Source organism: Euphorbia lathyris, chromosome 2 (genome assembly GCF_963576675.1).
Source record: "Euphorbia lathyris chromosome 2, ddEupLath1.1, whole genome shotgun sequence".
Lineage (NCBI taxonomy): Eukaryota > Viridiplantae > Streptophyta > Magnoliopsida > Malpighiales > Euphorbiaceae > Euphorbia > Euphorbia lathyris.
The window spans coordinates 9,646,399-9,674,396 of record NC_088911.1 but is presented as its reverse complement, the minus strand read 5'-3'; positions in this window follow the sequence as shown (position 1 = coordinate 9,674,396).

The window sequence follows — 27,998 nt, the reverse complement described above, 5'->3', positions numbered from 1 at the left end:
ATTGATCCTATGGCTAGTAGATCCGCCTGCTAGAGTTTGATTGTTCCTTTGACTTCCTCCTGCGCCAGCAGGGAATAACTCTCGATTGATCGGTCGTTCTCCCAACGCCGCCGTGGTAGTTACTATAGATTCTGTATTGTGGGTTTGGAGAAACGAAGAATTGTGGGCGTTTGGTCCCAAATTCATCTGGGGCCAAGATGATATCGTAGATGAAGGCGCTAAACTCCAAACCGGAGGAATGGTCATAAACGACCGTAGGCGATCACCTGTTTCAGAGCCAAATTTTTCCCCTATAGCTTCTGCACACATGTTGATGAACGCGTCCGGGGGCATACTACTTTCGGCTTGTGTTGTAGGAGCAGTTGGATCAACGCGCCCAGCACTAGTTACTGGTTGACTTGATGGTGTTACTAATGGTGTTTCAACCCCTGAAGAGGGATTCTGATCTCTATTCGTCATAGCTTTTTAATGTGAACGAAAAACCCTTTATTTGATTAAGAGTTTCCACGCTCACCGCACCAATTGATGACAAGTGAAGAAATTCTGATTAACTTCCGTCCTTGTAGGGGGCGTCGTTGGGTTCGACGGGGGGAAGCTCCGATGCCAAAGTCAGTATGGAAGAACAAGGGAGTAAACTGAATTGACAAAGGGTAAGAGAATATGTGTCCCTTGATAGCCTGAGACGTAGGCTATATATAGCTAGAAAGTTGTAACCTTCAGTAACTAGAAAGTCTCCATTAATGCCCCATTAATGGCGGTTACAAGTTATCCTTAAGCTGGCGGTTAGCTAATTGATAGCTTATTAATGGTCTTTATGGCTAGGTCGGCCCAACCGTTATAATGGCGAATGAGTGTTCAAGGAGATTCGCCCCATAGGTTCGCCGGCGGGTCTCCTTTGACGGGTCTTTGGAGATCCAATGATCCACCAGTCGGATCTCGTCAATACGCGGCGTTCCTTTGGTGAATATCCCTTTTAGTCCTCAGGATAATATCTCAATGTTATCAAGTATCATAAACGATCCATATTCTGGCAAACTGAGTAAAAGCCCACGTGTACCAATGAACAATGACACGTGTAACAAATCATACCTAGATAAACGCAAGTAATAATGAATACCCATGCGCCGAACCTGTCATAAATGGCAGAATATTTGTCGATTAAAGTCCTAAGAAGAAAACGGCTAGTTCATTAATTAGGAATGATTCAAGACTCTATAAGTAGTGGAAGGATCCCCACTCATCACTCTTTACGCTTAAAATCTTCTAAAATCAAATCCTTCTCTCTCCCTAAACCTTAAAACCTTCATCTGTAACAATGGCTTCCGGCAAAAACGAAATCCCTAACTTCACCACTCAGCCTGGCCAAACCTCTGGCAAACCCACTCAAGCTGACCCCGCTGGTTCATCAAAGCCAGTAGAAAGGAACATGATCAAGGTCCATAAGAAGGTCAACAACTAAGAGGTTCTAAAATGCAGATGGTTCTCTCCAGGATTCATCACTTCTGAGAAACCGTTCTGTGACTGGATCGAGAAGAACAAATGGACCGGTCTCTTCTCACTCACCGGAAAAACATACCCTAGGCTGGTCAGAGAGTTCTATTTCAACATGTTTGTTGATGAAGAAGATGCTGACTATCTTGAGACCACGGTCAAAGGACAGAAAATCACCATAACCCCTGCCTATCTAGCTACTCTGCTAAACTTACCAGACGAAGGAATAGAGTTTAGGACAACAAAAGAAAAGGTACCAAAGGAAATCAAGGGGTTCTGCAAACCCAAGAATCATAAAGGTGAAATACCCAGCACCTGTATGGGGCAAGAATAGAAGATGGCTCACTACGTGCTGACCAACTTTATCTTCCCCAAGCTAAGCTCAGCTTCCTCTGCCTCTAATTTTGAACAGTGCTTCATATGGCACATGTTGACCTACACTCCACTTAACATGCTCGTCTTTCTGGTTGGGGCTCTTCAACGCAGTGGAAAGAAGCTCAGGCTGGGTTCTCTAATCACTAAGATCATTGAGGACCAAAAGATTGAGACAATCAATAAGACTGAAAGCTGGGGGAATGAGATTACAGCCGCCTTGCTGGTTGGATTATTATACAATCAACCATTGAAAGGATATGAAGAAATTGAAGATATTGAGGAAAATGATGAAGCTGAACAGGAAGATGTGCCTGAGCATGAGTCTGAGAAAGAAATGGTGGCTCCTGCTGAGTCCCCTAAGGACAAGAAGAAGAGAAAAGCGCTGACAACATGTGCAAAAGATGTTGACGGAGTGCCCAAGAAGAAGAGGGCTATGAATAGAGCTAAGAATGTTGATACTTACCAACCTCAAGGTACACCTAGGTCGGCAGAGAAAAGAAAGAGGCCAGAAGAGCCTGAGGATGAAGAAGAGGAAATTCTGGAATCCTCTTTGATGAAAAGAAAGAAGGGTCATACCTTAAAGACAGTTGAAACTAATCCATTGGATTGGGCTGTACCTCCAAAAGGTCATGGAATTGACCTAGACCAAACTCATGCTGAGCCGGTCAAGGATGCTGAGCAAGAAACTCTTGCTGAGGAAGAAGTCAATACCGAGCAGGAACAACCTACTGATGTTGAGCAACATCAGGATGATGCTGAGCGGAGAATTGAGGAAGAAGAAAATGTTGCTATGGAGGATCACGTTGAGCAACATAAGAATCCAATTGTGGAAGAAGAGACAGTTGATACTGATGAGGAGGTTATTCATGATGACCCATCTCCTCCTAAGGAAACAAGGTTCAAGCGGCTCAAGAAGAAAGCCCATAAGACTCTAGCTCTTGACCTCGTTGCAGACTCTCCTCTTCAAGAACCATTTACTGATCTATCTGAGCTACAGTTCACGTACTTTGCAAACGATACTGAGTCTCCTTCAACAGAAAAACAAGCCTCTGTTACTCAGGATGAGTAACAAGCCAAAACCTTTGAAAATCCAAATCCAACTGCTCAAGATGGAACAAATCCTGCTTCAACTTCACCCACTCAAGATGAGCAGGTCAACATGACTAACCAAACTCCACCTCCAACACAGCATGTTGATAAATCAGCTCCTGAAGCCACTCTGCATCAAAGTCCTATCACCAATCAAGATAATCAATCTGACAAACAGCCAACTCCACCACCATCAAGCTCAATTCCAGCCTCTGAGACAAATACTGCTCAATTCACATACTTGAATGCTACTGAGTCAGGACGATGAATCATTGCCTCTACTCAGTCCCTGCTTCAAGATTTGAACCCTCCTCAAGTTGATGCTACTAGATCTTCTCATGCTGAGTCCTCCCGACTGTCTGGTATCACTCAGCTTCTCAATGAACTAAGAGGACTCAAGGATCTTGTAAGTGTTATGACCACCGTTCAAACTCAGCAACCCAGGCAAGATCAAATAGCAAAGCTGACTGAATTGGTACTCACAATGGTGAACCATCTGAACTCGCTTAAAGGCAAAATCCAACAGCTGTCGGAAGTTAATCCAGGGTATGCAACTTCCACTGAGCTTCAAGGCTATTTTGCTAAGTTAACTGCAGAACTGACCAAATCAAGCGCAGCTGGCAATCCTGAGTATGCTACCTCTGCTGAGATACAAGACTGCTTTGCCAAGCTCACTGTTGAACTGACCAGTACGCGTGAATTAGTATCTTCTACCTCTCAGTGCACCATTGATCAACTGAGTGAAGCAGTAAGTCTACTTAACGTCAACAAGGCTCAGATGGATGTTGACCCAGTCTCCAATGGTCAAATCTTGAGCTTTTCCCAAGCAATTATGAAGGCTATGTGCATCAACAATGCTCAGCGCATGTTTTATGACTCTGCCCTCCTGAAGATGCACCACCAATCTTTTGCTCAGCTCACCAGCTCGCTCACCTGGGTCAGCAAATCACATGAATGCCTACTCAGCATGATTAGCAGCTCTCTCCTGGTTCCTCGCCATGTCCAAGATGACAGTGTTCCTATAATTGATGGCTTGCGTGAAAGCACAAAGAGGCTCCAGCGTTACTCAAATCACCTCTCCACTCATGCTCGCAACGATACCTTTCTATATAAACCCGGTGATGGCAAAACGGGGGAGAAAAGCCAAGAAGGAACTCAGCCTGCAGGTAATGCCTCAGGAAGTAAAGATAAAGGAAAAGGAGTATATCGAGCTGACCATCAAGCTTAGGTCAATATGAAGGAAAAGAAGAAGAACTAGATATAGCTTAGTCAATGTCTAGAACTTAGCATAAGAATCTTTCTTCATATGTTTTTACTTAATCTATGACAAGTACCATTTTCTCAACCTGGCTGATAAAATTGAACAAACAAATTAAGAAGTAAAACATACTCAGTATACATTAACACTAAAATACTTATGTAATAAACTGAGTAAAAACATACTTCTAATATTTTTGAAAACTGACTTAAATCTAATTTGCTCAGATCTTGAAAAATCTAACATTAAACTAAGTCAGTATACACAAATGTCTTAAGGTTAATTCAATTAAATCTTGGAAGGTTTAGAATTAAGTTAAGACACTATGTGCAACCCTTACGGGGGAGTTATTTCAAAAATAAATCAATCATGGGGTAACTTATAACCGAGTTCCATAATTATGTATTTTGCCAACATCAAAATGGGGGAGTTTGTTGAAACACCTTTCCACAAGATTTTGATTTGACCAAATCATCCATGATTAAGAGGCAATTAAATTTAAATGCTTTGATTTAATTGTACTAATGTGTTTGTTCAATATTGAGTGCAAAAATATATATATATAAAGTTAGACAGGACAAAAGTCAGCATAAGCCAAGCTAAGCAGAACGGAACTCAGCATGAAAGAATAGAAGCTGAGTAGAGTTGAACTCAGTATCAGAAGTCTCCTTCAAAGTTGCCAGAACGAAGCTGACTAAATTAGAAGACTCCTTCTGAATTGTATAAACAGAACGGAGCTGACTAAGAAGGAACTCAGCATGAAAGTTGAACACTCAAAGATAACGAATGAAGCTGAGTGACAGTCAGGACAGCATGAAGGATCCGTTCACTAAAGGACAAAGTCTGCCAATCTTCTGCACCAATAATTGAAGCCTCGAAAATACACAGAAGACTAATTCCAAGAAACATGGGTCAATGGATTATTGGTAAAAGACAACTGCCACAAAAGACAAGTCTGTAGGAAGAAGACAAGGCTGACACCTGAAGAAAACAGATGACAGGATTGGCCTGCAAAACTGAAGCTGACCAGAAGCTGTCTACTAAAAGAGCCGTTTTGGAATCAACGGTCACACCAAATTCAAACGGTCTAATCTCCAAAATTCACCTATAAAATGGACAAGGATTTCACTTGGACATTTGCCGAATCACAAACAAAAAGAAAAATCCAAGAGAGAAATCTTCAAAGCACTCAAATACAAAGATCTTACACCAAATCTTCTATTCTTTGTGTAAATGCTAAAGTGATTCTGTGTAATCTTCTAAAGTGTTCTTTACTGAAAAGAGAACAAGTGTTTTATCAATTGTAAAATTGAGAGTGTATGCTGAGTGCTTGGTTGTAAGCATTCAGTGGTAGAAAAATCTAAGTGCTGGGTTGTAGTACTTAGTAGGAGCTGAGTAGACGAATAGAGGACGTACTCTTGCATACTCACTGCCTTGTAAAGGGTTTGTGCTCTACCTTGAAAGAGCTCAGTATTGGATTGAAAATCCCAGGAGGAACTGGGGACTGGACGTAGGCAGAGAGGCCGAACCAGGATAAGTCGTGCTGAGTAACTTCTAAACTCTTTCTCTCAATATATATATATATATATATATATATATATATATATATATATATATGCATGTGTTGTTTGTGATATTTACTCAGCATATAAATTGTTAAAACTGAAACTGAGTAAATCTGAGTGCTGAGTTGGAAGCTGACCTCTCAAGTGTCAATTGCCAACTCTCAAGTCAAGCAGTCTTAGTCAGCATAGAACTAAAACTGTCTGACTAATCAATCGCCCGTGCTGACCAACACGCTGAGTTAACTAACTCTTAAAATAACATTAAGTCAGCATAATTAAAAGCGAAAAAGTTACATTAGTTCCTATCCTCCCCCTTGGAACTAATTACTAAGGACCAACAACATTAAAATCCCTGCTTCAAGTATGAACGATGGCATGCAGGTCTTTACGGGTCTCAGAGAAAGTATGAGTCACATGCAACACTATTCCACCATACTAACTCGTGCTGTTCAACAGGGGCAATTCTTTGCTCCTCCCTTTCCGTCTAATGATGCTTGCAAAACGGGGGAGAAAGATAAAGCTAAGCAGTTGTTGGTCCCTTATAACGTAACAAGCTAGTTCCAAGGGGGGGGATAGGAACTATTTAAAATTTTGGTACGTTAAGGCTGATTTCTTTTTCAATGAAAAGGATTACACAGCGCGCTGAGTGAATTTAAGACACTAGCTTAGTCAACTTGTGACTAAGTCAGCTTCTTTTCTTTAGTCAGGAGATAGCACTTGAGTCTATTCCTGAACTCAGATACTCAATGCACACAACTCAGTGTGACCTCTTTACTTAGTCAGTTTTCAAGCAAGCAAAATATATCAAAGGAGTTTAAAGGTTAGAAAGATATTACTCAGCAGATTTATCCAGGTTCGGCATCTATGCCTACGTCCTGTCCTCGAAACACGTTCCGAGCTTTCGAATTCTCTACTGAGCTCTTTAAAGGTAGAGCACCAAACCTTTTACAACTAGAAGCTGAGTATAACAAGAGTACCTTCCTCTATACCTCTACTCACTCCTATTCTACCACTGAGTACTATAACCGAGTACTCAGCCTCTCCTTTCTATTCTTCTAGAAATGATAATGAGATTGTCCTAAACAACAATTGCTAAGACACTTTAGATGATTGGAAATCACTCTAGACTTTTACACAATAATATGGAAATTGGTGTAAGGTATTTGCTTTGCTTTTTCTCACAGAATCTTCGAGTATGAAATTTGGTCAGCGTAATGGCTAGTTGAAGATCTGTGTTGATTGAAGCATATTGATGGCCTTTATATAGTGACACTTGAGGCACCTGGTCATTTCGAATTTCGAAATAACCGTTGGAGGGAAACGGCTTCCTGTCGTTGTCACTCTGGGCGTGCTCAGCGTCGTTGGCCAATAGAATTCTTGCATCTTCTGTCTTCGTCAGTCTTTGGCAGAATGTTTTGCTATTTATGGAAAAGTCCACGGGACAGCTTCCTGCGTCTTCTGATCTTTTCCCAAAGTAGAAATACTTTGTCTAGAAGTTGAACATTCTCTGCCGTTGTCCTGACTGCTTTGTCGTCCAACTCAGCAGCTTCATCTTGAAGCTTTTGCCACGAAGGCTTCTCGATCCTTCTCTCGCTGAGTCGTCGTTTTGGTTGATATGGCTTCGTTTTGAACTTCTAAGCCGAATGATGTTGATGTGTTGACTTGGGCTTGACTTTCACTTTATGAGCCTTTGGGCTTTTTAATCTCAATGTCTTATACATAATTAAACTCAACATTGAACAAACACATTAGTGTAAATAAATTAAAGCATTATAAATTTAATGTGTTAGAATATTTTTATCACAACTTAAATAATTTTGTCAAATCAAAATCATGTGGAAAGGTGTTTCAACAAACTCCCCCATTTTGATGTTGGCAAAAATATTCAGTCGAAGAACTCAGTGTTGAGCTCCCCCATGATAGTTGACCTATTTTATCAAATAACTCCCCCGTAAGGGTTGAGCTACTGACTTAGTTTTACTCTAAACATTTCAAGGTTTAATTGAGTAAGTCTAAGGTCAGTTTTCAGAGATAGGTCAGCTCATGGAACATATTCTATTTAACTCAGTTTTACGCGGAAGGTTTAAATATCAGAGAGCGCTGAGTAAAATTTGTTCAATGAGTTTTAGTTAAGTGGACATATAAGAAGTGGTCAACATGCATGATCAACACAGCAAACATATCATCAATTGATATAGACAGTAAAGCACAGTTGATTTAATTAAGATGTGTTTTAACAAATTATATTAAACACTTAAGTAGGCATCGCATAAGAATAGTCAGTGTAACATGATAAAGATGCATATAATTTGTTTCAAGTTTTAAAGTCAACATAATACAAAAAGGACACAGATACTAGGGTTCAAAAACAAAGGCTATTCTAGACCACTACAAGTTAAGCTATTTTTGTTTGCCCTTGCCCTTGTGTTGCTGACTAACTGAAGCTTGCTGAGTTCTTGGGGCTTGGTCTTTCTCCCCTATTTTGCCATCATCAGTTTTGGGAATAAAGATTGAGTCATTGACAGCTTGAGTAAGACGCTGAGAAAAGGCCTTCAGCTTCTTCGTGCTTTCATTTATTCCGTCGAAGATTGGAACGCCATCATCGATAATGGTGCGAGGAATACCGATAGACGCAGCACTCAGCATGCTTAACACAGCGGCTTGAGACTTCCCGATCCAGTGCATGTTGTCAGTGAGCATTGCAAAAGCTTGATGAAACATTTTTAGCAGAGATGAATCATAATACTCACGTTGACCCTGGATTTTGCGCACATCGCTGTAGATTGCTCGAGAATACTTCAGAATCTCGTTCGTTTTAAGCTCGTCAGTGGCCATCTCTTGCCTATTTAAGTTCAACAGACGCACAGCCTCAGAAATTTGCTCGATGAAGCATTGGGAGGAAGTGGAAAGCTGGTGATTTATTTTCTCTTGCTCAGTGTGAAGTTGGCGAAAGAGATGTTGGACTTCGGCAGAAGTGGCATATGTTGAGTTCGCAGCTGACAGTTGATGAAACTCCTGTTGTAGAGAATTCATATGGTTTACAATGGTCAGCTGGAGTTCTGCCAGTTTTAGTACAGAGTCCTGCCGGGGCTGTTGAGATTGCAATGTGGTTATAACACTCAGAAGGTCCTTCATACCTTTAATCTCGGTGAGAAGCTGAGTGATAGATGAGAGTGAAGTTGTCTCAACAGAACTGGATTCAGCGGCATTGGTACTTGATTTTTGGAGGTCCTGGATGAGAGCTTGAGTTGAGTCAACGATTCGTCTACTAGACTCAGAGGCAATGTTGTAATTAAAGGATCCATCCAGTGTTGGCCCAGATGCCGGAAGTGGAGTAGAACCGAATAGAGGCAATGTTTGGTTCTGCTCGACATTGGTTGGCCCAGCATTGTCAGTTGAGGCTGACTGAAGCTGATTCTGCACATTTACTTGGGGAAGTGGAGGATCGGCAGAAAGAGTTCCTTGCACGGTGTCAGGCTGAAGCTGACTTGGTGATGGAATTTGAGGAAGTTCAGCATCCACTTGGGCAGGAAATTCCTTATCTTTCTCAACAGTTTGAGGAGCGGAATCTTCGAGCAATTGCTCGGCATTGCTTGCATTGGCGGAGGCATTTAAGTCGGCATGTTCCTTTGGAGAAACAGAGGCTTGATTTTCTAAGTGCCCTGGGTCAGACTCAGGAGGGTTGGAGAAGTATTTGAGATGTACCTCAGTTAGGTCAGTGATTTCATCTCTCAGCGGGGAGTCCCCCATTAGGTCAATGATCGGTTTTCGAACGGCGCTCTTCTTTCTGAGTCTTTTAAGCGTTGGAGGAGTGAGATCACAAGGAATGGACTCAATAGAGTCATGAGGTGAGGTTTCCCATTGAACAGCGGGAGTAACTACTGGGTGCTCAGTTTCTTCTTCTTCTACTAACTCAGTGTAGATTGGTTCAAGATGTTCATCCTCAGCTGTTTCTTCAGTGTCATTCTGACCACTTTCTTCCTCGTCAGACTCATCATCCAGTCTTCTTCTTCTTCAAATTGGTCATCCAATTCTTCCTCATCAAGCTGACCACCTACTTGGTCGTGATCTTGTTCTTCCCCAACTTGTTGCTCATCGTCAATTCCTTGACTCTGTGCATAGTGTGAGTTAGGAGGCACAACGATATCTGTCGGCATGGCCTCAATGGGTCTTAACTCAAAATTGAGCTTCTTCTTCTTTCTTAATGGTTGGTCAGCAACCTCTCTTTCTTCGATCTCAGGCTCAACTTGCCTAGGTCTTTTCTCAGCTGATCTAGATCCACCCGGACCTTGCTGAGTTTGCGTTGTTCCTTTACATACAACTTTGATCCTCTTTGGGGTAGAGGCAGCTCCTTTAGACGTGCTGTGCACAGCTTTTCTCTTCCTTAGAGTTCTGCCTTTTTTGGTCACAGCTCCCTCAGCATTTTCCCCTTCAGCATTCTAGACAGCTCCTCCTTTTCCTTCCTTTACCACAATGGGTAGGTCATGGGCCAAACCAAATAAGGCAGCAGCCGTAATTTCGGTTCCCTGAACTCGAATTTCCGAAACTGTGTCCACCTTGTGATCCTGGAGGATTCGCGTGATGAAGGAGCCCAGCCTAAGGGTTCCAGTACTTCGTAGAAATCCACCGATAATGAAGATAGGCATATTAATCGGCGTGTAGGTCAGCATGTGCCATATGAAGCACTGCTCGAAGTTAGTTGCTGAGTTGGTGTAGTTAATTTTGGGGTAGAGGAAATTTGTCAAGATGTAATGGGCCATCTTTTGATGCTGACCCATGGAAGTGCTTGAAATTTCACCTACATGACCCTCAGGTTTGCAGAAGGTCTTGATATAGTTGGTTTTTTCATGGTCACCAGACTTACGAAGTATAGCTCCTGCGTTTCTTAATTTGAACAGCGAGGCAAGGTACGCTGGGTTGATGGAGATGTTCTTTCCTCGAACATTAGTTGCTAGGTAGTTCCTGTTGTCATTTGCGACTCTCAGGTTGGCGTAGAATTCACGTACCAACTCAGGGTAAGTGGGATCCCTAACTGAGAACAGCTCGGTCCAGCCGTTGTTCTTGATCCACTCACAGAAAGGCTGCTCGGCATCCACAAATCCTTGTGAGAACCACCTTGAGTGGTCAATCTTCCACCCCCTCACACTCTCGAAGACTTTAGAGTAGGTGCGTTGTACGACTTTCTTACCCTTATCCTTTTGCTGTTGTTTCCTTTTGGAAGCAGTGGTTTGGACAGCTTGAGCTTTCTTGCTCGGCGTAGTAGCTCCAACGGGATTGCGCTGAGTAGGAGACGTGGGATTGTCATCGGAGCGGTTTTGGGAAACACCGGCACCGGAGATGTTAAGAGAAACTCTTGTCATATTTTCAGAGAAGTTCTTGGGATTCTGGGAATTTTTTTGAGCGAGAGAGAATAAATACCAAAGATTTCTAAGCGTAAAGAATTAAAAGTGGGAATTCATCCACTATTTATAGCGATGTTGAGTTAATCCAAGGCGTTGGGTTGTTCGTTTTACCTCGAGATTCTCAAACGACAAAGATTCTGGAATTTATGACATATACGGCGCGTGTGTTTTCTAATTTTAGCCTATACGTCATCCTAGGTGGCTATTCAATTCGCGTGCTTTGCATTAAAGTTTGCAACGGCTCTTTACTCAGTGTTAGGAATTTCAAGCGTTTAAGATTCTGAGTAGTCAGTGTTATGCAAAGGAATAGATATAATGCGTAGAAACTCAGCTTGAGGTAAATACTCAGCATATATATATTTATCTACTCAGCATGAAATATCACAAATCATTCATCATGGAAACTTACTCAGCATGCATACCATACATGGAATTTATTGAAGAGGATTAAACATACCAATGGCTTCTCTAAGTATGTTGAATTGCTCACGAGCCAGTGGCTTTGTGAAGATATCAGCAAGCTGCTCATCCGTTGGGACATAGGTCAGCTTGATCTCACCTTTGAGTACATTGTCTCTAATGAAGTGATGTCTGATGCTGACATGCTTCATCCTGCTGTGCTGGATTGGGTTCTTTGATAGATCAATTGCACTTTTGTTGTCACATTTGACTTCAATTGTTTTAGTCTGAACACCATAATCTTCAAGCTGTTGCTTAATCCATAGGACTTGAGCAACACAGCTTCCAGCATCAATGTACTCAGCTTCAGTGGTTGACAGGGCTACAGACGCCTGCTTCTTACTGAACCAGGACACAAGACAGCTCCCAAGGAAGTGGCATCCTCCTGAGGTGCTTTTTCGTTCAAGCTTGTCTCGTCCGTAGTCAGCGTCAGTGTATCCAAGAAGTGTGAAATCTGAAGTATTGGGATACCATAAACCTGCATTCACTGAGCCTTGCAAATATCTAAGGATTTTTTTTACAGCTATGTAATGAGATTCCTTAGGGTTAGATTGATATCTAGCACAATAACATACTGAGAACTGAATGTCCGGTCTACTCGCTGTTAAGTAAAGTAGAGAGCCTATCATACCTCGATACAATCTGCTATCTACCGACTTACCATTCTCATCAGCGCAGAGGACAGTGTCAGTGCCCATTGGAGTAGATATTGGCTTACAATTTTCAAGTTCATATTTCTTCAATATCTCCTTTGCGTACTTAGTCTGACTTATGAAGATGCCATTTTTCCCTTATTTGATTTGAAGTCCAAGGAAGAAGTTGAGTTCTCCCATCATTGACATTTCAAACTCAGTTTGCATCTACTTGCTAAATTCCTTGCACATTGACTCGTTAGTGGCACCAAAAATAATGTCATCCACATAAATCTGAGCCAGCAGGGTATCTTTACCCTTCCTCTTAATGAATAAGGTTGTATCAGCTTTGCCTCTGACGTAATTTCTAGTCAGCAGGAAATTGGTCAGCCTCTCATACCAAGCACGTGGTGCTTGCTTGAGGCCGTACAGAGCCTTTTTGAGTTTATAAACATGGTTTGGGAACTTAGGATCCTCAAACCCTGGAGGCTGATTAACATAGACTTCCTCGTTTATAACTCCATTAAGAAATGCACTCTTAACATCCATTTGAAATAATTTAAAGTTCATATAAGATGCATATGCACATAAAATTCTAATAGCCTCTAGCCTTGCCACTGGGGCAAAGGTCTCACCGTAGTCAATACCTTCTTGCTGACTGTAGCCCTGAGCTACAAGTCTTGCTTTGTTTCTGACCACGTTCCCTTGTTCATCCAGCTTGTTGCGGAAGACCCATCTTGTTCCTATAGTCTTCTGGCTTCTTGGTTTTGGCACTAAGTCCCAAACTTCATTTCGTCTGAACTGATCAAGTTCTTCTTGCATTGCATTCATCCAGTATTCATCATACTCAGCTTCAGCGAAATTCTTTGGTTCCTGGATTGAGACGAATGCTACGTTGCTGAGGTATCTCCTGAGTTGATTCCTTGTCATCAGGGTATTCTCAGCAGCATCAAGAATGACACTTTCTGAGTGGCCTCTTGGTATTCTAATCTCCTTTGGTAGATTGATGTCTTATGCTGGCTGTGTTTCAACGATCTCTGCAGATGTAGACTGGTCAGTGAAAACAATTTGAGGTTCACTTTTACCTTTAGTCAGCCCTCGAGGAAATGACTCAGCGGCTGTTTCTTGATCAGCGGGAGCTGAGTGTGGATCGTCCTCGGTCAGCGGCTGGTATCTACCTGCAGGGTTAGTTTCGTCGAACTCTACATGTACTGACTCTTCTAAAACTTGAGTTCGTTTATTGAAAACTCTGTATGCTTTGCTGTTTGTTGAGTAGCCTAAAAAGATAGCTTCATCAGCTTTTGAGTCAAACTTAGCTAGGCTATCTTTGGTATTCAATATAAAACATTTACAGCCAAAGGCACAAAAGTATCCAATATTGGGCTTTCGTCCTTTCCAAAGTTCGTAGGGGGTTTTCTTTAGTATAGGTCTAACAAGAGCCCTATTAAGAATATAGCACGCTGTGTTGACAGCTTCTCCCCAAAAGTACTTTGGAAGCCTATGCTCACTCAGCATTGTCCTGGCTATTTCAACCAACATTCTGTTTTTCCTTTCAACAACCCCATTTTGTTGAGGCGTTCTAGGGGCAGAGAAATTATGGTCAATGCCGTTGGTTTCACAGAATTCAACGAACTGTTGGTTCTTGAACTCTCCACCGTTATCACTTCGGATGTGAGCTAACTTAAGGTCTTTGTCATTTTCAAGTTTTCTAACCAAATTTGAGAACGTCTCAAAAGTTTCATCCTTGCTACTCAGCAAGATGATCCAAGTGTACCGAGAAAAGTCATCTACAATGACCAAGGAAAATCTTCTTCCACCCAGACTCAGCGGCTGGATTGGACCGAAGAGATCCAAGTGTAGCAACTCTAATGGACGCTGGGTTGAGACGATGTTTTTACTATGAAAAGATTTTTTTGTTTGTTTTCCAGCTTGACAGGCATGGCATAATTGATCTTTTTCAAACTTAAGTTCTGGCAGTCCCTCAACCAATTGCTTTCTTGCTAATTTGGCCAGGAGGTCCATGCTTACATGACCAAGTCTCCTGTGCCATAGCCAGGAATTTTCTTCCTTTGACACTAAGCATACAGTTTTTGAAAACTTCTTTTCTAAGTTCAGCATGAAGACATTATCAATGCGAGGGGCAGTTAAAATTAACTCATTTGTTTTACCCTCGAATATTTTACATCCAGTGTCATCAAATATAACTTTTCTCCCATTGTCACATAGCTGAGCTACGCTGAGTAAGTTATATTTGAGTCCGCTGACTAGGGAGACAGACTCAATAGTAGGATTACCACCAATGGTTCCTGACCCTACTATCTTACCCTTTTTGTTGTCTCCAAAACTTACGCTTCCTCCTCGTTTACGAACAAATGTGATGAACTGAGTTTCATCACCAGTCATATGCCTCGAGCATGCGCTGTCAATATACCACATCTTTGACTTCTCAGTACATCTCAGGCTTACCTGCAATATAGCTAGTTGCTTTTAGGTACCCAATTCTTTTTGGGTCCTTGCTTGTTAGGTTCAACAGGTAAAGCATCATATTTTATTTTATGGCGACATACTTGGATAGTATGGTCATTCTTTCCACAGAAGTCACAGCTGACCTTCCGCTTAGGATGTCACACCCGATCCTAAACGGCATCGGATATGAACGGTAAAGAGGATAACGAACTTCTAACAATAATAGAATACAACTTATTTGGACTATCCAAAGTTTATTTAATTATTTGGCTTGAACTCGATAATTCTATCGAGCTTCCTACGTATCCCGAGTCATCTTGTAATCTACTCTCAAGTAAAAATTCCAGACAATAACATCCATACGCAACTATAAGCAAAAATTCGTAAAAGCAGAAATCATGCACAGAAACATACCGATAAGGCGATTTACTGAAAGAGATAGAATACGAACCACTATTCGAAAACAAAGATAGGAAGCTCGTTTCTCCAGTGATCGAGGATAAGAACGGAATAAGTATACCCATGGAAGCTTTTCTATTTTTATCTACCGAGAAAGAGAGAAAAGTAAGGATTATATGGAAGAGAGAGAGAGAGAAAGAGAGGCGGCTAAAAGATTTTGTTTCACCGCCAAAAAGAAAATGAATAAAAGCCCAAGCTGGTTAATTAAAACTTAGATATATGCTCCAGATGATAAGGTTTTGAGTGACCAGCTTTAATCAAGGGTTCTTTGCTTATCCAAACTCATCAGATGGTCATAACTAAATGAACTTGATTCTTTTTTTTTTATATATATTTTTTATTTACTTCCATGAAACTTTAGAATTGGTTCATACCCACATTATTAAGGAAGTATTAATTCACTTCATCTTGATATTGATGCATACTAAGTGTCCATTATTTATAAGTCTAAATAACCAATTAACACTTGTAATATCTCCAATTATTAATTTAACCCATATTGGAATTTAATTACGATATTTAAATGCACCGTTAACATTTCCGATACTTAAATTTTCATTATTTCTACTCGTGCATCATTGTGAACTGTTCCTGTCTAACCGTCACTGTTAATCGGTTTCCCAACTTGAACCTTTATTATTTATTATTTCAATCAGAAAAAGTCATCGCATATAACCAATCTCAATTCTTGTTAAAACTGCGCATTTTTAAAATGACACGTAAAAATATAAACGGATAAAATCAAAGATGTTATCTCGGATCTAAAATTCAAATAATGAACTCGAGATGTTATATAATCCAATATCAACTTATAAAAATTTTGGACACGGACGTGACATAGGATGTCTCACTGACTGGTCAGCACCCCATAGCTGAGCGTGCCAGCACAGCTTTGTGGTGTGTCCTTTCTTCCCACAGAAGTCACACTGGACATTCTGCTGAGGATTCCATCTCTGCTGACTAGTACTTCCGTACTCAGTGTTCAGAGGATTATTTCTTTTATTCCGAACCTTAAGTTGGTTCTGAATTGATGTGACGTCCTTCCTCAGTTTCTTAGAATCTGATTGGACCTCAGAGACAAACTTTTGCATAATTCCTATGTTACTATGCAAATCTGAGTTGTCCTGAAGAAGATATCGATGGTCACTCAGTTTGACCTCCTCAACCTCGTCACATCGCCTGCTGAGTGCTCTAACCTTTTTATTACACTTTTTGACAAGTGTGTAGAGGTCACTCAGGGCATTAACCATTTCATTTCTGAGCAAGGGTAGTGATATTACCTCAGTTGAATGTTCCTCATCGTCAGATGTAATGGAGGGGTCAGCATGCTCAGAGACACATGGCTCAGCAAGTTCATCAGCCATGAAACAAATCTTTGCTGCCTCAGTGGCATCAGCTTCAGATGATGATGAATCATCACTATCACTCCAGGTTACCACTATTGCCTTCTTGTCGTTCTTTCTTTCTTTCCTCGGCGAGGGACAGCTTGACTTGATATGGCCAGTTTGATGACATTCAAAGCATGTAATCGGCTTTGAGCTGTCCTTCTTATACTTGCTGTCGCTGGAGTCAGCTTTGTACTTATCAAACTTCTTGTAAGGCTTCTTAGAATATTTGTCATTCTTTTTGAACAGCCTTTTCATTTTTCTGGTAAACATAGCCATTTCTTTATCGTCTGTTGAGCTCCCATCAGTGGAGTCAGCTTTCATGACAAGAGACTTTTGCTTCTTGTCTTCAGACTTTTCCTTCACCTCGAAATTCTTCATCGAGATCTCATGGGTCAGCAGTGAGCCAATGAGTTCATCATACTTATAGGTGGTTAAGTCTTGAGCTTCCTCAACAGCGGTCTTCTTTGCTTGCCAACTTTTAGGAAGACTCCTAAGAATCTTCTTGACTTGTTCTTCCTCAGTGAAGATCTTCCCAAGTCTCTTGAGCTCGTTGATGATGTTTGTGAATCTTGCATTCATGTCTGAGATCCCTTCATCATCGTTCATTTCGAACAGCTCGTACAATCTCATATGCTGGTTCACCTTGGATTCTTTCACCTTGTTGGTTCCTTCGTAGGTGACCTCCAGCTTCTTCCAGATCTCCTGCGCTGACTCACAACCTGAAATCTTGTTGTATTCTGCAGCATCTAGCGCACAGTGAAGCATGTTTATAGCCGAAGCATGGTTTTGTAGCTTCTTGAGATCATTCTCTGTCCATTTAGTCTCAGCTTTGACAACCGTTTGGCCATCAATAGTTTCAACAGGAACAAATGGGCCTTGGACTATAGATAGCCATGCGCTCATGTTTGTTGCCTAAATGAAGTTCTTCATTCTATTCTTCCAAAAGGTATAGTTAGACCCGAAGAATAGAGGAGGCCGAGTTATGGACAGACCCTCAGGTAAAATCTGAGTTGTCAGATTTCCTGGGAGAAATCGAGTGCTGTTTTCAGCCATAGTGGGGATCAGCTTAAGGTAGTTAAACCTTACACAGTGAGCTATTAGGCTCTGATACCACTTGTTGGTCCCTTATAACGTAACAAGTTAGTTCCAACGGGGGGGATAGGAACTATTTAAAATTTTGGTACGTTAAGGATGACTTCTTTTTCAATGAAAATGATTACACAGCGCGCTGAGTGAATTTAAGACACTAGCTTAGTCAACTTGTGACTAAGTCAGCTTCTTTTCGTGAGTCAGGAGATAGCACTTGAGTCTATTCCTGAACTCAGATACTCAATGCACACAACTCAGCGTGACCTCTTTACTTAGTCAGTTTTCAAGCAAGCAAAATATATCAAAGGAGTTTAAAGGTTAGAAAGATATTACTCAGCAGATTTATCCAGGTTCGGCCTCTATGCCTACGTCCTGTCCCCGGAACACGTTCCTAGCTTTCAAATTCTCTACTGAGCTCTTTAAAGGTAGAGCACCAAACCTTTTACAACTAGAAGCTGAGTATAACAAGAGTACCTTCCTATATACCTCTACTCACTCCTATTCTACCACTGAGTACTATAACCGAGTACTCGGCCTCTCATTTCTATTCTTCTAGAAATGATAATGAGATTGTCCTAAACAACAATTGGTAAGACACTTTAGATGATTGGAAATCACTCTAGACTTTTACACTATAATATGGAAATTGGTATAAGGTACTTGCTTTGCTTTTTCTCACAGAATCTTCGAGTATGAAATTTGGTCAGCGTAATGGCTAGTTGAAGATCTGTGTTGATTGAAGCATATTGATGGCCTTTATATAGTGACACTTGAGGCACCTGGTCATTTCGAATTTCGAAATAACCGTTGGAGGGAAACGGCTTCCTGTCGTTGTCACTCTAGGCGTGCTCAGCGTCGTTGGCCAATAGAATTCTTGCATCTTCTGTCTTCGTCAGTCTTTGGCAGAATGTTTCGCTATTTATGGAAAAGTCCACGGGACAGCTTCCTGCGCCTTCTGATCTTTTCCCAAAGTAGAAATACTTTGTCTAGAAGTTGAACATTCTCTGCCGCTGTCCTGACTGCTTTGTCGTCCAACTCAGCAGCTTCATCTTGAAGCTTTTGCCACGAAGGCTTCTCGATCCTTCTCTCACTGAGTCGTCGTTTTGGTTGATACGGCTTCGTTTTGAACTTCTAAGCCAAATGATGTTGATGTGTTGACTTGGGCTTGACTTCCACTTTATGGGCCTTTGGGCTTTTTAATCTCAATGTCTTATACATAATTAAACTCAACATTGAACAAACACATTAGTGCAAATAAATTAAAGCATTATAAATTTAATGTGTTAGAATATTTTTATCACAACTTAAATAATTTTGTCAAATCAAAATCATGTGGAAAGGTGTTTCAACATCAGCCAGCTGACGGAACTCGTCAAACTCAGCTTGAAACTTGTATTCTGTATCTGGGATGTTTTATCTTTGTTGAGCTGACTATCTATATATATAAGCATCCTTTCTACAAACTATCTTTATATATGTGATGCTTACATTATATAAGCATCCTTTCTACAAACTATCTTTATATATGTGATGCTTACATGCTGTGTTTAAATGCTGATCTGTCTCATGTAACTACTCATTGAACAACAAATAAATTAAAACTTGTGAACACAGAAATTAAACAAGTAAAATATACTCAGTATACCTCAACTCTGATAACTGAACCCAACTTTGATACCTGAACTTAACTGAGGATCAAAACTGAGTAAATGACTAAATGTTCCAAGTATTTGACCTACTTCTGAAGCTGACCTTAGACTCTTCTCGATTAGATCTTAGAAGGTTTAAAGTTGAACTAAGTCAGTAGAACCAACCCTTACGGGGGAGCATTTTTAGAAGAATTAAAAAAGGTCAACTATCATGGGGATGCTCAACACTGAGTTCCTTAATTGAATACTTTTGCCAACATCAAAATGGGGGAGTTTGTTGAAACATCTTTCCACATAATTTTGATTTGACAAAATTATTCCCATGATTAAAACAATTAAATTTAAGTGCTTTGATTTAATTGTACTAATGAGTTTGTTCAATGTTGAGTAAGTTAACTAACGAGAACAAGAACTGAAAGTCTATAAAAGAAAGACAGAATAAAGTCAGCATAAGCAAGTCACACAGCAGACGCTGAGTAAGAACGCAACTCAGCTTTAAGAAAAGAAATGTCTTCTTCAGAAAAGCTTGAAGACGAAGCCGCTGAGTCAAGCTGAGTAATAATCAAGTCAGCGTCAATGATCCATCAACTTGCAAGACAAGATCTGAAAAATGTCTGAACCAAATCAGAAGCCTCGAAAATCCATCTTAAGGACCTTTTCGAGATGCATGGACCATCTGACTTTTGGCTAGAAGACAAACCTGGCACAAGAAGACAAACCTGGCGCAAGAAGATGAAACTGGCAAACCTGGCGTCTGGTAAAAACAGAAGACAGGATTGGCCTGTAGCTCTGGAAGCTGACCACGTGATGACGAAGAAGACCGTTCTACCCACAACGGCTATGTCGGAATTCAAATCATTGGCACCTCAAAGATTGCTATAAATAGGCCAAATCATCACTTGGATCATACACATACAAGAGAGATATACATACAGACAAGCAAAATCTTCACTAAGTGATAATCCAAAATAGAAGCTGACTGAAAAGAAAAAGCAAGCTCTTACACCAAATTCCAATCATTGTGTAAAAAACTAGATTGATTCTGTCATCTAAAGTGTTCTTTGTTGTATTAAGAACAATTTCTTATCATTTGTAAAAGGTTAGAAGAGTGAAGCTGAGTACTCGGTTATAGTACTCAGTGGTAGAGAGAATGTGAGTACTCGGTTATAGTATTCAGTGGTAGATAGGATTGAGTAGACGAATAGAGGATGGTACTCTTGCATACTCAGTTGCTATTGTAAACGGTTTGTGCTCTACCTTTAAAGAGCTCAGTAGAGGATTGAAAAAGCTCGGAAGGATTCCGGGGACTGGACGTAGGCGGAGAGGCCAAACCAGGATAAGTTTGTTGAGTAAACTCTAACCCTTTCTCTTGATATATATATATATATATATGTATGTGTTGCTTGCTTAAAATTACTCAGTAAATAATCTATACAAGCTGAAGCTGAGTAATCTGAGTGCTGAGTTGGAAACCGACTTAAGTGTTAATTCCCAACTCACAACTGGAACAGCTCTAGTCAGCATCTGATTAAAGCTGTCTCACATCACACTCAGCCTTGCTGACCTAAAACTGAGTTAAACTATCAAACATTCAATTAAGTCAGCATTATTAAGCGAAAAAGTTATATTAGTTCCTAACCCCCCCTTGGAACTAATTCTATTACGTTACACGGGACCAATAAGTAGCTCTAGCATTCTTGAGCCCAAAAGGCATGACCTTAAAGCAATAGGTCGCCTGGTGAGTCATAAAGGAAGTTTTGATTCTATCCGAGGGCTCCATGGGGATCTGATGATAGCTCGACTTCACATCTGTGAAGGAATATATGGCGTGTCCTGCAGTCCCATCGACTAGAATATCGATGCAAGGAAAAGGGTAGTTGTCTTTGGGACAAGCCTTATTAAGGTCCGTGAAATCAATACACATGCGGTATGATCCGCCTGCCTTCTTACCTAGGACCACGTTCGCTAGCCATTGCGTTTAAATAACTTCCTCGATGGCGTTTGCCTTTTTAAGCTTGGATATCTCCTCTTCTATCACTTTATGTCTCTCTGGACCGTGATTCCTTCTCTTCCGAGCCACAAGGACTGCATCTTCGGTGATATTGAGTTTATGAGTGATCACATCTGGACTGACCCCTGTGAGGATCTCATCCTTCCATACGAACACGTCCTTTGACTCGAGGAGAACCTTCGTAACACCATCCTTAATCTCAGCTCTTAACCCTTTGGCGATCCGCACTTGCTTTTCATCCAAAATGAGGAACATTTCTGTATCTCCAAGGGCCATTGTAACAAGCTCATCCTCTTCATCATCCTTAGACTGTGGGCGAAGATAAGGATGTCGAGTATGTCTCTTGAGCAACTTTTTGATTCCCCTTGATCATTACTCTCCCTTGGCCGTAGGGATGTACATTGTCAAATGGCGTATCGAAATGAGAGCCGCTACCTCTGAGATAAAAGGTCACCCCAAGATGATGTTATATGCCAATTGACCATCCATGATGGAGAATTCCAGATCTCCCATCCACGTCTGATCCTCATCTGCTAACTCACATTCCAGTGTCACTTGCCCCTTTTGTCTGGATTGTGTGGCCTGTTACCCCCAGGATGTCCACGATGGTGGTCTCTATTTGGATAGTATCAACCTTAAGCTTGGCGAACGCTCCTCGAGTGATGACGTTGCATGAACTGCCAGTGTCTATCATCACTCGCTTCATTTCCCATCCTTCCACCATCATGGTGATGCCGAGAGCATCTGCACGTGGAGGGATCGCCGGACCAGTATCTGCAAATGGGCGATTGAGTGATGCTCTATCTAGAGCGATAGTTCTTGCCTTTTTTACTGTAGGCCGATACCCTGGTCCGCCAGCGATGACATTAATGACCCCCTTAGCCTTCTTCTTTGGATCATCTCTTGGTTTATCACCATCTCCTTTCTTGTCACTCTGGACGAACCTGTCCAGTTTTCCTCTCTCAATATGCCTTTCAATTTCCCTGGCCAACTCCCAGCATGCATCTGTTTCATGGCCATTCCTCCTGTGATATTTGCAATAATTTTTAGGGTTTCTCCCCGTATTGGTATACTCTCCCCCTTTTGGTTCGGGGTATGAAATGCTCCGTTTGTATTGGCTATTTTCTATCCACATCAGCACCTCACTTTTGGAAGCGTTTAAGGGCGTAAATGAAGGCGTGTATGCTGATTTGTTTCTGGAGCCTCTCCGCCTACTTCTAGAGGTTGATTCGGGAAGCCTTTCTCTTTCTCCTTATCTCGCTTTCGAGATTCGCCTTTCCCTCTTTTGGGAGGAGAAGCAGATTCTCTTCGGATATCATCGACTTCCATGAAATCCTTACATCTTTCCATCAATTCAGCTATGGTTTTTGGTTTGTTTCTGATTAGATCCACATGCAAGCTTTTACAGGTCGTATTTTTTATCACTGCTTCCACGGCTGTGGAAACGTCCACATCTACCACGCGAATTCATAACTTGTTGAAGTTATTAACATAATCTCTTAGAGACTCATTTTCTTTCTGCTTCAGCTCGAAGAGTTTTCGCGATTTAACCACTGGCGGGATGCTTCCTGCGAACTTCGCGCAAAATTCTCTGCTCAATTGATCCCAGCTACCTATTGATCCTGGCGGAAGAGATTGAAACCAATCATACGCCGGTCCTTTTAGCGTGGTAATGAACATCCGGCACAACACTACTTCACTGGCACAATTTAGTCCAAGCAACATGCGATACTTCCTTGAATGAGCCTCAGGATTATCTTCCCCAGAATAGCCTGGTACATTTGGGATCTTGAAGTGCCTATCAGTTTCCTCATCTTCGATCTGCCTTGTGAAAGGCGATTCTCGGTTGGTGAAAGGATTGTGTCTTGCATTTGCCTCATTCTGCCTACGTATTTCCTCCCTGATCTGATCAGCCATTGAGCCTCAGTTCCTTCTCAGGCGTCTCCTATTGTGAGATCTACTCCGCTGTGAGGAGGAGGAGCTGGATTCTGATGAAGGATCTGATGGTGACCTTCTTCCACCTTTGCCACGCCCTTTTGGTAGCTACCGTCCATCTCCCCCTTGATTTGGTGGTGGTAGTGGTATGCCCTGGTGAGGTGACCCAGCTCGGCGTTCATCCTCCCTTCGCCCTAGAGGTGGAGGCGATCTTCCCCGCCGGGGGGATCCAGCTCGACGTCTGCGATGAGAACGGGATTTGGAACATCTTCTCCCACGCGATCTGGTTCTCCTTCTATGTCTACGATTATCACGTCCGCCTTCAGGGTGCTCGTGATCCGCCATCGTATTAATTTGTTCCTGACCCGCCTGTATTCCAGTTTGCACCGGAGGAGCTCGAGGTCCACCAATAGTAATTCCTGGGTTTTTCGTGTGCCTCGGGGGTGCCTGATCATTCCTTCGACTTCCCTCTGGTATGTCTGGAAATAACGTTCTTTTTATTGGTAAACCACTTGCGAGCTCTGGATTAACGACCATTGAATCTGTGGGTTAAGAGAGCAAGAATGACGAATCGCAGAGAGCGCCTGGTCTATAATAAGCGGCCTGCCATTGTGATGTGGTTGGCCTTGGTGGACGACGACGATTCAGCGAGGGAATAGTCCCTGTTGTGGGTCCACCTACATCCTGGTTCTCCAGATAGGCCCTCAGTCGACCCGCCATAATAGGCCCATGCATACTCCCCACGGCATCTGCATAAATCTCTAAAAAGGAATCTGGCGATATTTCTCTTTCATCATGAACGATTGGCTGATCGGGATCAATGCGGCCAGCGCTTGTCGGGGGATTAACTGAAGGGGGTACTGATGGTGCTGCGGTTCCAGTTGAGGGGTTAGACCCTCCACTTGCCATGTTTGAGTTCTTTTTGGATTAGAACTTCCACGATCACCGCACCAATTGATGACTTGTGGTGAACTCTTGATCGGAATCCTTCCCTGCGGGGGGCGCCGTTGGGATCAGCGGGGGGAAGCTCCGATGCCAAAGTCAGTATATAGTAATAGAATAAACGATAATGACAAAGCAGGGTTAAGGAGAGCGTGAATGTGTACCTCAATAGCTTGGGATACAAGCGATCTATAGTCATGTAGTTGTAACTCCTGGTAACTAGAAAGTCTCCATTAATGCCTCATTAATGGCGGTTACTGATCTTATTCAAGTATGACCGTTAGCTCATTAATGGGTTATTAGTACCTTTGTCGGGAATCGGCTCAGCCGTTCAGGGGGCGGATCGAGGCGTGATGGCGGGTCTCCCACAGGTTTGACTACGGATAGTGTATGGAGGAATCTATGTGATCCGCCACTTTGGTAGCTTGCTTGATACGCCATAGCTTTCCCGATCGTCTGGATACGCGGTCGTTTTGGTTAATATCCCTTTCAGTCCCGTAAATAATATCTCAATGTTATCAAGATATGTAGTAGGTTGAGTAAATGGGTTAAATATGTAAATAAGTCTCCCATTTGACCCAATTTTGTAATTTTTCCTTTAAATGTTTTCAAAATTATGTAGTTAGAGTGGTTTATGCCTAAAAACGTGGGTTGATAGATTTATTGGAACTTCCTAAATATGCCATCTATGTATTATCCTTATTTAACTTTTTTTTTTTTTTTTTTTTTTTTTTTTTTGGTAGAAAAGGAAAGGAAAGCAAAACAAAACAAGCAACTATATCGGGGTAGAAACACCTAACACCCCCTCATGGCCTGCCACCGCCAAGTGATCTGCAACACGGTTCTGCTCCCGAAAAATGTGGCTGAACTCAAGGATATCAAATGAGGGGCTAAGCCTCTTAATAGCTTTAATAAGATTGCGGCTTTTTCTTTTTCTAATAATATAGCAACATGCATGTTTTTATTGAGTAATAATTTTTCTCGAAAAAATAGGAGGAATATTTCAAGAAAGATCTTAAATTTACAATAAATTAAACTACCTAAATTATGGGCTACAACGTTAGCTGTTCATCGAATTTAATATGAATTATGGGCTATAAAAATCTGATCTGCAGTAGCCCTACACGAATTTAATATGAATTTTTTTTTTTTTTTTTTTTTGTTAAAAGTTGGTAATAAATTATTTTTAGATTTATATAAAACTGACACGTAATTTGTTTTAAGTTAAATTAACTTTTTTTATAGTTGATCTGATTTTTCGGTTGGATGCTGGTCAAATACTTTTTAAATAGATCTTCTTTCAATTAAATTAAAATTTTATTTGCTTTTTAATTGAAAAGTAATATAAATATTTCAAATTATTATTAAATAATCTCATATTTTTATATATTACTTTAAGTGAAATTTATTAGGGATCATCGATTTCCATATTTAATTTTAATATATGTAGTGTGGATCCATACATCTCTATCATTATAAATTTTTAAATGAGGCGCAATACATATGACAAAATGTGAATTGGGGATTTTACATTTGACATGGAAAACATCGTCCCTAATATAAGAACTCCACATTAATAGATGATCTACGAACACAAATCAAACTGTTATGTAATATCATCTAAATATATCGAATATACATGTTTCATCATTGAAAACAAGCAAGATTATATGTTGCAAGAAGAGCTTTCGTATCAGACCATGATAGGATGAGTAACCATTAGAAAATGTATACTAACGAGGCGCATTTTGAATCCATATTGAAATAGGATCTTCAATTCACGTCTAGAATTCAGAAATTTCTGTTTGGTCGCATTACAAACAACCTAAATTATAGGAGATGTTCGCCATTCAGAGACTGACACATATCCTCAAGAAAAGTAGGGACCTTACCGGAAGTGCCCCTGACACTTTATAAATAGAACGCAACGTTACATAGTCAAGCTACATACACATCTATTGCAATTCTTACTTGATTGCTTATTACTCACCTTTCTAAACTCTACTAACTTAAACATCGAATTAGAGTTGTCAGTCCCCCCCTCCTTGATCCTTTTTCTATTACCTCATGCGTAAAAAGGATCTAAGTTGTCACCATAACACTATCAACAAATTCTATTATATTAAATTTCTGCAGTAAGCGTGGATTCAAAATTTCTCTCATTGGTACTCGTGTCCTAGTGGTTACTATCATCCTAGCATGGTCTGATCTGAATGCTCTCTTTACACTGTATATTCTTGTTTGTTTCGGATGGTGACATATTTATATTCGATATATTTATACCATATCACTATATGTTTTTTTACGTGTAATCCCTAAAAGGGTGAACATATAACACGAACCTAATATGATGATATTAGCGTGTCAAAATTTTGTTAAATAAATTTTGGATTAAACTTTTTTTTTTCATAAAGTTTTAAACATTTACTATTAATATCGTTATAAATATGACTCGCGAACGCAACATAAAAAAACGAACCCAATTTGATTAATTGACATGATTATAACATACATAAAAATTGGATTTAGATTAAAAAAAATGACTCATTTGACATTTTTATTTTATTTTATAAGGAAGACTGAAGGCCCGGACTCATTTGACACTAACACAATAATTAACACGATTCACTTATAATACCAATATTAACCCTTATATTATTATTATTATTATTATTATTATAATACCCTAATATTAATTCTGTAACTTAAGGAATAATCAATCAATTTTCTTTTAATAATAATCCATCATTTTGAAATAAGCTATACATTAATTAATTTGCTTCCAAAATCCAGGGCAAAGATCTATTTAGTTAGCAGTGAAATTATTTAATTGCTTCACTCGTGGGTATACAACTAGGTACACATGCATCACATGGGATACTTCTTCCATCAAAAAAAGAATGACTAAAAAATAAAATAAAATAAAATAGAAAATCTTGCCCTTTTGGATTTAGATATTATTTAATCTGTTCTTAATTAGATTCCCATATATACTGCCAAAATATAATCTAAAAAATAAAATTATTGGTAATATCATTGAGTCGATTCGCATCACAATGCAATATAAGTAGTTTATATTATAAAACAAAGTAGTTTATATTTTGGGATTTAACATAAAATATAAACTAATACATCATGTGGAAGATTTGTACCCAATTATTATAAGGGTTTAAACATGGTTATTAGGTTAGCTTTTGCTGACCAGATTAACATTCAGTAGATAGCGGAAGAATTCGAATTACAAATTTGTATTACTTGGCGTGTTATTTCCATGACAAAGTTATTCAGAAGAAAAAAACGATTAATTCGCGATGTGAGAATGAAGTCTCCTTGTTGAGAGAAAGCAAGAGAAAATTTGTTCTCTTAATTCTCATTTTGATGTCTTTTATGTCTAATCTAGGTCTTTTTATATAGGCTAAAGTTTCCTTGTTTCATAAAGATTAAACAATATTAATCACAGATCAACTAGTATTCTAACTTCTTTATTAGACTAGTGATAACTTGTTACCTGTATTTCATCACGTGTCTTAACCTTTGGTTCCATTCGACGTTGTTGTGGATCTGCAAAACATAATGGAGGTGAAACGGAGCCGCAGTCCGGCAAATCCGCTCTGATGCTTATAAGTCAGTTTTACGATTGGATTGGATTGAAGAGTAAGAACAAGTTTTAGAGATAGTAGATTACGTACCGAACCTTGTGCCCATATCTATCTATTTATAGTATTTGATTAGGTTAAAGTTGCCATCTCCTTATGAATCCTTATTAGTTTAAGATTCCCAATCCCTTA